Source organism: Megalopta genalis, chromosome 4, assembly GCF_051020955.1.
Source record: "Megalopta genalis isolate 19385.01 chromosome 4, iyMegGena1_principal, whole genome shotgun sequence".
NCBI classification, from domain to species: Eukaryota; Metazoa; Arthropoda; class Insecta; order Hymenoptera; family Halictidae; genus Megalopta; species Megalopta genalis.
In genome coordinates this window covers 15,736,584-15,747,526 of record NC_135016.1, presented here as the reverse complement: position 1 = coordinate 15,747,526, position 10,943 = coordinate 15,736,584, and the positions used below count along the sequence as shown (strand labels likewise).

General features: G+C 30.7%; 1 protein-coding gene and 1 long non-coding RNA gene across 2 annotated transcripts in view; one reads left to right on the top strand and one right to left on the bottom strand.

Annotated features, from left to right (window-relative positions):
• Nucleotides 1-10,943, bottom strand: part of LOC143259277 (potassium voltage-gated channel protein Shaw-like) — a 421,748-nt gene that overhangs the window by 321,243 nt on the left and 89,562 nt on the right. The window lies entirely within an intron of this gene.
• Nucleotides 368-2,627, top strand: LOC143259358 (uncharacterized). Its single transcript, XR_013033162.1, has 3 exons — nucleotides 368-522; nucleotides 2,291-2,362; nucleotides 2,457-2,627. It is a non-coding gene; the product is annotated as an uncharacterized LOC143259358 (long non-coding RNA).

The window sequence follows — 10,943 nt, the reverse complement described above, 5'->3', positions numbered from 1 at the left end:
ATAATTAACTTTCATCTCTTCAAGGGAGCAGTAACTTCCTCAAAAATTGTTATGTATCTTTTGTGAAATATTTCGTATTGTTTACATGATTTAGTTGTGAAAAAATTTGTACTGACATAAAATGTATCAACATATAATCAAAATGTTTTGAGAAGGGAAACGTAGGGTAAAGAACCGACTTAATTCGGTGAAAACTTTGGCCGTCACTTTAATCGGCATTGATACACTTACCCTACTTCCAATGATAACACATCTACCACTTTGTCACGTCCTACACGAAAACCGCAGTTAAACATTTATCGTGTGAAGTTGAAATTGTATTTTCGAGTATTATAATCTATATTTTCGGAATATTCTGCACGAAGTTTTCCATATAAAATGAGGAAACCACTGTGACAGTCATTAGCTACTGACAATCTTAGTACAACAGAACCTGCAACCATGAACCACAAACTACAACTCCTCTTTTTGTTCATTTCCATGATTTTGATGTCAGGAATTTTCGTGACACCAGCAGTTGGAGTAAGTTAATCTGCATTTAATATTATTGCATTTGTTACGTTCCGAATAAAATCCATCTTATCTCATATCTTTTCGGTCGGCTGTAATGCAACTCGAAGAATATCCTAACGGTAATCGAAACCTCACGGCTGTTCCGACAACGCACACAGTTCTCACGAACGTTATAATTAATATGTAGAAGTTTATACACTTACGATTTGTAATGAATATGCAGACTATGTATATGCGGGAATATACAAACTCTATGCAAGATATATATAAACTGTATATATCATAGCTTCGATAAATCTGCATTTGCATAGATACTAAGAAATTCGTAAAATCATGTTTAATCAACGTATCTAATTTTGTATACAATGTGACGTACTTGAAAATGGATTTAACGTTACACAAATTCAAGTATTAACGTTTTTACATTAAAATCAAAATATAATATTATTCATGTCATACAACTAAAATATTTCTATACCTTTTCAACTATATTAACTGTATTAACTTTTTATTTTATTAACTCTATGCATTTTTAAAGTATTAAATCTCCAAAGTAACTGCTATTTAATTTAATACAAAACATAATACTTCTATGTATTAGAATGCATGCAGAATTTTTGGTGAGAATAATTGACAGTGCTTTAAAAATTTTAGAATTTCTGGATATTCCAACATATGTAACAGGAAAATATATATTTTTGTATCTTTTAATGATGAAATATATTTCAGTTTCTTCATTTGTTAAAATGATTTTACTGGATTATTCATTTGCATAAACTCTCGCAGTCTAGCTATAACTCTAGAACAATCATTTTTAACTCATTGCGTTGGAAACTTGTTCGTAGTGCCAAGAAAATTTTCTTCAAAACCCTAGATTATGTATCAAAGACTTGTATTATGATAAATGTGAACAATACATCTCGATCTTTTGTCATCTACGTGTTGATCGTGTCTGGATCACATCCCATGCGGATCTTTGCCTAATTTTGTCTAAAATATCTGTAGCAAAAAATCAAATAGTAAAGATTCTTCAAAAGCAAATACTTATCGAGAATAGCATTCGGTGAATCAAAAAGAAGAGACATAATTGTAACAAATAGAAGCAACATAAGTCTAATTTTTGTATGATTTTAGAAGAATTAGTTTATTAGATAATACCTATAAGAACTTGCGAAAAAATTTCAGGTGGCTTGACTAACAAAAAGAAAGAAAATTTTTTGAAACCTTAAATCTGTGTCAATGAGAAAAATATTAATAATTCGATTTATAAATTTCAAAGGAGATCACAAACGCCGCTTTCTAAGAAGTCGAATTAGTACTATGCATTGCTTTCAAAGCCACTATATTAAAAATAAAGTGCAACCTAGTGTTATGATACCTACGATATATGCTTATCTGCGATTATAAGTATAAATATCTAATATTTTCTTTCTTTGTGCACTCATATTGATTCTTGAAGTTGAATTTATTTATAATAAATTGAAGATGGAGGGTTCATTCTTCAGGAGTATTTTTAATTGTCCCTCAGCTTGTAAACAAAATAGACCTTTTTGGAAGAGGCGATACGATTATTCAAGCCTTGCGGCTCGTTTTTATGGTTGCCGATTGTCAACGACTATAGGAAAAGGTGCAAGGCTCGAATAATCTTCTTCACTGTCCAAATTATCCATTTTTGTTTGCACCCTGAAAATTAATTAGGGTAAATTTACTGTACTTCCAATATAACCACATCTTCTATTTTGGACACAAAATAATTCTGGTGTCGTCTATTTTTTAGAAACTACCACCTGCGTGTAAATTGCCGAAAAAATTGTTATGCAGACATCCGGTAGTAGCTCAGATTTGCAGGGTAAGGTCGAATTTGATTATGTCTACTTATTACACTTTTTTAGTATCTTCGTTATAAGCATAATGATAAAAACTCTATACATTTGTTTGTTTAGAGAAAGTGTTAATCGGCACTTTTAACGGGAACACCAATATGGAATGGGCACCAGTTCCAGATGTCAATACAATAATAAAAAAAATTGTGTTGGATATTAAATGAATTAAAGGAGTGTTCCTGTATATCAAATGCACATTTTATGTGGACAATAAACAGATAAATACAATCATTCTACGAGATTATTATTCTTCACCACAACTCACACGAAAATCGCATACTGTTAAGCACTTATCTTGTAAAGTTCGAATTACATTTACAAATGAACTCATAATCTATACGTGAAATATTCTGCACGAAATTTTCCATATTGAAGGGGTATATGTAATATATACTTACCATATAAGGAGTATACAGTTCCTCTTTCTGTTCGTTTCTATGATTCTCTTGTTAAGACTTTTCGTGACACTAGTAGTCGAAGTAAGTTAATATGCATTCTATATCACAATGTGCCCCGTTAACGTGAAAACATAGAGGTACGAACATACACTTGTTGCAGGAAGTATGTTAATAGTATTTGAAATGGAATAATATTTTTAAAATAGGTTGAAATGACATGAATCTTTTTTAGACGTTACTCCGGCTAGTTTTCTACGAGTAAACGAGTAAGAAAAAATTTCTTTAGATTGCAATTGATTGGAATGGTAATAATGCTGAGAGATAATGTTGTTCTTTAACTTTTTTATCCGAACCTATAAAGAGAATTTAAAAATTGAATTTTGATGATCTCGGTAACTCGTACGCATGATGAAAATTGTATCAAAACCGGTTAACGCAGAATGAAGCTAGCGATACTACATATAAAGATTTTAAACATCTTCAGATTCCTGACAGTTATTAACTAAGATCTACTAAGCGGAATTTTTAAATCTCCATTATAGACCCGTATAAGAAATTTTAAAAACCTGAGTTTTTAAATTTATTTATTACCCCGACGAACTGCAATCTAAAGAAAATTTTTGTTCATTATTGCTTCAGTAAAGTAATCGGACAAACAACTCAAAAAAATGCAAATCATTTGGACAAATTTCAATTTGTTTAGTCATTAGATTATTTACTTTATTTATTAAAGGAACGGTTAAAATACACTACGTTACAGAATATAATATATACAGTGATTCAATTGGAAAATACCTAGTGTAAATTGCGTCGGAAGATTTGAGAGCCGCAGACAAAATTTATGTTGTTGCTATAGGAATTCACGTATAAAATAATTCTGCTAAAGAAATCGTTATATTACACCCTGATTGTTATCCCTGTCCTCCTACAAAATTTTGTAGTCACTATTCAAGTGTAAGAACAGAAAGAAGACTATACGAATAATGACTTACTTGCGACACTTTAGAGATGTCTCAGTTTGAATGTTTATTTCTGCGGTCTCTTGATGCTATTCTTATCATTCTTATTTTAATATGGCCGCTTATTTTGTAGATATTACTCAGTTCGTTTTAAGCCATTAGGCCCGCAAGGATCAGAATCGGTACCACTGTGCGGCAAAGTAGAGAATTAGTTTTTTAAGAGAATAATTTTAATCTTGCAGTATGTTCCTGGAACTGGAATACTGTAACAAATTCTTTCAGTACGCATCTTATCTGAGTAGGTTAGAATGCATATGCCATGATGATAAAAAGCAAGTGAACTAAATTCTAGAGTTATTATTAGGTACATATATAGAAAGGTTCTGTCAAATAATGTGATTCTAAGTTTCAATACATATATTTCTCAAAAATGATATTTACAAATTGCTATCACGCTGGCGAGAGGTCATAAGTAACGACGAAATTTAAATTCTACAAGAAATATTATTAAATGCATGAAGAATTTATTATTTCCTTTCACTTGTCTAACATAAATTAACATAACTCTAAAATATCCGAACAATAAATTTGCCAGTAAACAATACACGTGTTGGTAAATAAAAAGGCTCATTGTTTCTCGTAATTGGGAATATGGGATTTACGTCACTATGATATTGAACCATTCATACACTTGTTATGAATAAAGAAATGGAGAAGTCCACTTTCAGTGCTTTCTTATAGATGTTTTGTAGAATGCAGAATAAATTTTGATGAATTTAATTGTTTCAATATGACGGCAACGAAGCATTACGTGCTATTCCGAAGCTTGCATCGTTATCGTTGTAAATATTAATCTGGAACAAAAATGATTTCCCGTTTCATCTATGTTAAGGGATTTAGAATTACGACTGTTTAAATGATCCTAGCTGATCTTGTTGCGTGAAAACACGATCCGTTCACGTTACATTTATGTAGCAGAGTGAATGAGCTACGCGATAGCTGCTTGGCAATATGTAAAACATTATAAAGTAAGTGTATCACTTACTATACTCCTCCCTGATTACTGCGTCCTCACAATAATTTTATTTATATTTAAAGACAACATTATTCAATTAAAAATATCGAATTTTCAAAATAAAATTTCATTGATTTCATTTATTCATGTTGAATTTTGCAAATAAAATTTTATGTGTATTTTTCATAAGCGAATCAAAACTTTTGGTTTCTAAAAACCTTGAAAATGCAAAATCTAAAGTTTTAGATTCCTGAAATTGCTTTGAAAACTATTAAGAAACGTCTAACGAATAAAAATGAAAAAAAGGTAAAATGAAGCTCTGCGAACAAAAAAAAAGCCATTGCTGATTTCCCTGTTGTACTTATTTCATTATGCGTGCCCATGTCTAAAAATTTCTTTATTTTTCGTACCCAAGGCCACATGAATGTCATGGTATTATAGGTTATTGGATTCGTCTTGATCTTAGCTATCATGATATAGTGATAGAAATATGTAATCCCGTTTGTAAAAATATCGATGACCTTGAAATCTCAAAAAATATAAATATACTTATAAAACTGTACCATAATTTACATGTTATTAAGAATCGATTATAATTGAAATTTATAATAAAAATTTATTATAATTAAATCTTATGTTAAAAATTTATTGTAATTAATTTACCCCTGTTTAGAATTGGCTAAAATTGACTTTACAATAATAATCCAACGCAATTAAAATTTCTACTTATATCCCTATAAAAATCTGCTTTTGAAGACAGTACATTTAACGAGATTATAAAAAGATTTCCACCATTTTCAACTTATTAAATTGATTCTGAAACAAAATATGTACATGTAGCTTACCTTAATTTCAATTTGTGTAGAAATTATTTATATTCCATAAAAATCCGCAGTTATTTTTGTACAGAATGTCGCATAGGTTACTGTTGAATTAACCTTGAGTTCTTGCCATTTTAACTCAGTGTACATAAATCGCCACCAAATGACACAATTTTCAGCAATTAAATGAAATAAATTGCTGTTACATTAACAAAAAGAATTTGAATGATCACTGAAAGATAGTAAAAATCAAATATCTTGTAAACAATTGATTTTTTCGCAATAAATGCCTTAATATTTTTATAAAGAGAATTACGACCTAAATCGTGTAGTATAATAAAAAATATATAATTCCACTAAAAAAATATAATTCAACTCTATTTGTCCTCGACGCATTCACCTAAAAAAATCTTATTAGTATAAGATTACAAGCCCCCTAAAACCTTTCAAATTTAGTTTGAAATATTTTCTAGTGTTATAAACGATTTCAAAGATACTTGACATGGTCAATTTAAATAGGTCACACGCTACGTATTAAATCCAGCAGATAAAAAAAATCATCAAAATCGTCAAGATTGTGTGGAAAAATAATTTTGTACAATAATCCATTTTACTTAAAATAATGGTGATGGTGAATATAGAAGAACATTCCCACGATCATTTAGTCTGTTTTCTTTGGAAAAAGTAGTTGTCAGTCGAATAGGAAGAAGAATAGTTGCTTTATGGTATCAAGTTTCTGTAACTTACTTTGAGACGCAGCCGAAGGAATAGAAGAATTTGCCAGACTTTAAACAGGTTAGAGAACTTTTTGCTTCCCTTATTAAATAGAATTCTTTTCAGGAAGACCGTTCCTGTTATTAACGTCTCGTTTTCATGGGAACCAATATTACATCGTCAGATACTTTGAGATGTTTCACGAGTTTCAAGGCAGGCTAAAAATAAATGAAAATAAACTGTTCGAATAAAGCTTGGAAAACACGTCGCAATGAAAATGTATCAAAAGTTGTCTTTTCGGTAGATACATCGAGCGTTTTACATACCTATGTATGTAGGTGTACTGAAATAATCCACTGCACTGATACTTTACGTATCAACATTTTCCTGTTACGCCTGAATAAATACTCCGAAAGGAGCGATTGGAAAACGTACGTACGAAATTAAATTGATTTTCGCTAAGTCCACTATATATTGTTTGAAATTGCTGATTTTACAGAAATTTTATTGTGGTTGATGCAACCATGAATAAAATTGTTGAATCCAAATGACTACACTAGTTGAAACCCTTTTGATAATGGATAAAAATGTGAATTTAGGATTTGAGGATTTTAATAGTATTTTATATAAAATTTAGACACCTTTACTAAAAGTAAAGTATGCTGCAGAACTGATATTCTCTTTCTCAAACATTGATAATCGCTTCTGAATGTATTTTTGACCTGTTAACCAAATTGTTCTTTGAAAGCAAACAGCTCATCTATTATCGAGTATTGCAATTAAAGAAGAAGAGAAATGCATTCGGAGAACTAGATTACTAGTACATGAACGTGTAAAAGAATTTTCGGAAAAATTTCAACTGTTTTGAATAAAAAGAACGAAATGGTAGGGTAGCAGTTTGTACCGCTTTCGCGACAAGTGCAATACGTAAATCATTATACTTCCAATAAAAGCACGTTTTGCGTTTTGGATTTGAAATGATTCGTGCGTCTTCTACTTAGGTGCCAGATGTGTGCCTTGCATGGACGAGAAAAGTAGTTTGCGGAATCGAGGAACTACGTAAGCCATGCAGTGTATGATCACGTTTGATTACTTCTACTCATTACTCTCTTTTAACATGTTCATTATAATAGTAATAATAAAAGTACTATACAATTGTTTGTTTCGGTATAGTGTTAATTGTCAACGATTGTTTGAAATGGAGCACCAAGATGGAATCGGACCAATAACCGGAAAAAATGTGCTGGATGTTAAATAGTTAAATAGTGTTCCTGTATATCTTAAACACAAATTTTTTTGGACAATATACAGATAAACGCATTCAACTTTCCAGATTAGTATCATTTATACTCGAAATCCACACTCAATTAAACATTTTTCGTCTGAAGGTAGAATTGTATTTTCGACTGTTCTCATCGCGTCTACATTACGAAAATTCTGCACGAAGTTTTCCATATAAGAAGAGGAAACCACAGTGACAGTCATTGGCTACTGAGAAGCTTAGTACAGTAGAACCTGCAATAATGAATCGCAAACTACAGCTCCTCCTTCTGTTCGTTCCCATGATTTTTTTGTCAGGAATTTTCGTGACACCAACAGTTGGAGTAAGTTAAGTTGCATTTAGTATTATTGCATTTGTTAAATTCCGAACAAAATTCAGATTATTTCATATTATTTCGGCCAGCTGTATTGCGCCACGGTAATGGGCAAGGACTGAAATATATTATTAATTGGACGCATTCACGATCTGTGGTATATATAATATCATTTCCGTTTCTGCAGCTCGGATGATGACTTAAAGGTAACCGAAAAATGTCGCATGATCCGACAACGCACATAGTTCTCACGAACCTTATAATTGGTCTGATGAAGTTTGGTGCACTAAGAATATGTAGTGAATATGCAAACTCCATACATGCAAGAATATGCTAACTATATGCAAGATGTATATCATCTGTATAGAATATATAGATTTTGTATCTATGTGACGTACGTACGAATGTATTTAACATCGCACAATCTTGTCTAAAAAAAATAATTCTCATATTCGTACGGAGCGTATTTTATTCGTATTATACAAATCAAATATTTGTATACTTTTGCAACTATATTAAACTGTATTAACACTATTCATTTTTAAAGAATTAATCTCTCAATGTTTAATAACTTTATTAACTTTATCAATATCTGATTATTAATATTACACTATACATAATACTACTCATGTATTACGTTGCATGCATAATTTTAGTGAGAATAACAGACAATACCTTTGTCTAAATTCTCAATTGAAAGTTGATTCCTTTTGTTGGACAAAATCAGTTTAAACGTATAAGATTACCTTTTTAATATTACACAATGTAACTGACACATATTTCAAGCATCTTGCAACATATTCTGGTCGGTAGTCCTTACAAAATATGTGAATTTCTTTATTTTGCAAAAGATGCAAGAGAAAAAAAAAATTTTTTATTTCTTTTAATGACGATTGATACTTTTCTGTGGGTTTTTCATTTACATAAATTACCGCAATTTGGTTTCAATGTAATTATCATTTCATAAGGCCAAGCAGATAAGACTGGAATGGCCCAATTGTAGGAACTGTAATGTGATTTACATTATTAATGCTCAACGTTTTGGGAACACCTTTACTGTACGTGTTTTACGTTGTGTAACAAACATGCTCTTTCCTGCCAACCAATTATCACTTCTGAATATATTTTTGACCTGCAATCGAAATTGTTTCCTTATACAAACTTTGTACTTGATCCAATAAGGAGAATTTAAACAATGCGATTTATAACATTCAGAGGTGCACAAATGCCGCTCGCTGATAGGCCGAATTACTAATTGCTATCAAATGCACTATGTTACAAAAGTTCAACCTAGTACAGTAATGTCCCCTAATTGACGCCTAAATTGTGCACAAAAATGGACAATTTGGGAAGAGGAGATACGATTATTCGAGCCTTGCAGCTTGTTTTTATAATTGTTGACAATCGGTAACTATAGAAACTAACTGCAAGGTTCGAATCATCGTATCTCCTCTTCCCAAATTGTCCATTTTTCTGCAAAATCTGAACATCAATTAGGGAGACTTTACTATATTAATTCATATCCGCAATACACATTCCTATCTACAATTATAATTATAGATATCTAGAAATTTTTTTCTTTGATCACTCATATTGATTTTAGAAATAGGATTTATCTTATTATTATTATTATTATTATTATTATTATATCAATTATGTTCTCATGCAATGAAATTATGGACGAGATCGATGTCAATAATTTTATCTTTCTTAAACCTGATTATGTTATTTCTACGAAACGGGCAAGAACATGCAGATCAATTTGAACTGGGTGTAATCTGTACAACATATTGTATACCGTATTTCTGTCACTTTAGTGCGTGCAAAAACCGAATGTTATATCGTTTAATTACTAGGACAATTCTGATGTTAACCACTTTCACCACGATATCACGTCAGATATACTTATCGGATGCTATGAACTGCTTTTACAGCGATATAAAATACTACTCCTTAATCATCAACATTTAAACATTAATGTAAAGGTTAGCAAGAAATAAATAAAAGTTTTTGTTCACGTATAGGACGTTTTTCATCATCATAGCTACGAAAGAGGTCGTAGTGTGAGGGGATAACTTACAATGCTACTTATCTTACTTATTTTCAAAGGGCCAGCTAAAATCAAAATAGGTACCAATGTGCGTAGAACTTTTCACTTTCAGGTCGAAATCACTTTTTGAAAAAGAGAATATAAATTTTCTACTATGTTCCTAGTAGTGGAAACCTATAATGAATTTTTGCAAAAAGCATCTTTATATTAATAGCTTAGAATCACAGTGGCCTGTGATGAAATGACATTTTCAAAAATTCATATACTTATATGTTAAAATGTAATTTGCACATGCCAAAATGTTAAAAAAGCTGGTGAAATAAATCACAAAAATGCACATGTTTATTTGAGACATATATTTTTCAAAAATCATATTTACAAATTCTAATAAACAACGATGCAAAATATATTGTACAATGAATATTATTAAATATATGAATAATTTATTATTTCCATTCAATTCACAAATGGACAAAACTTTTCGGTAGAACTAATATAAATTCAATTAACTTTAAATTACAGGATTTTCTTATAAATGTTTCGGAGAATGCATAATTATTGAATTCAGTTGTTTCAATAGAGCAAGAACGTAGTAATCCATTCGCATTGTATGCTATTCTGAAACTTGCAGCGTAATTTCTTTTTTTATCTACGTTAATGGATTTAGAATTAAGTATATCCAAATGTTCTTAGCAGATCTTCCTGCGTGAAATCGAGATCCGTGCACGTTACATTCATGTCTTTCCGTGATCTTGTTAAGACACTTCGGAAACACGTTGCAAATAAGGATGAAAAAAAGGTAAGATGATGCTTTCCAAACTAAAAAAATAAGAAATGATATTAATAAAACTCGGTTAAAATACAGAAAACGCAATAATAAGTCGACTACTTAGAAATATATTTTATTTAATGTACTAAATGAGATTTACGTCTTGTTTGTATTACGGTGCAATGTAACTAGATTATGATTTCATGGCTTTTTCGATGCGCGCATT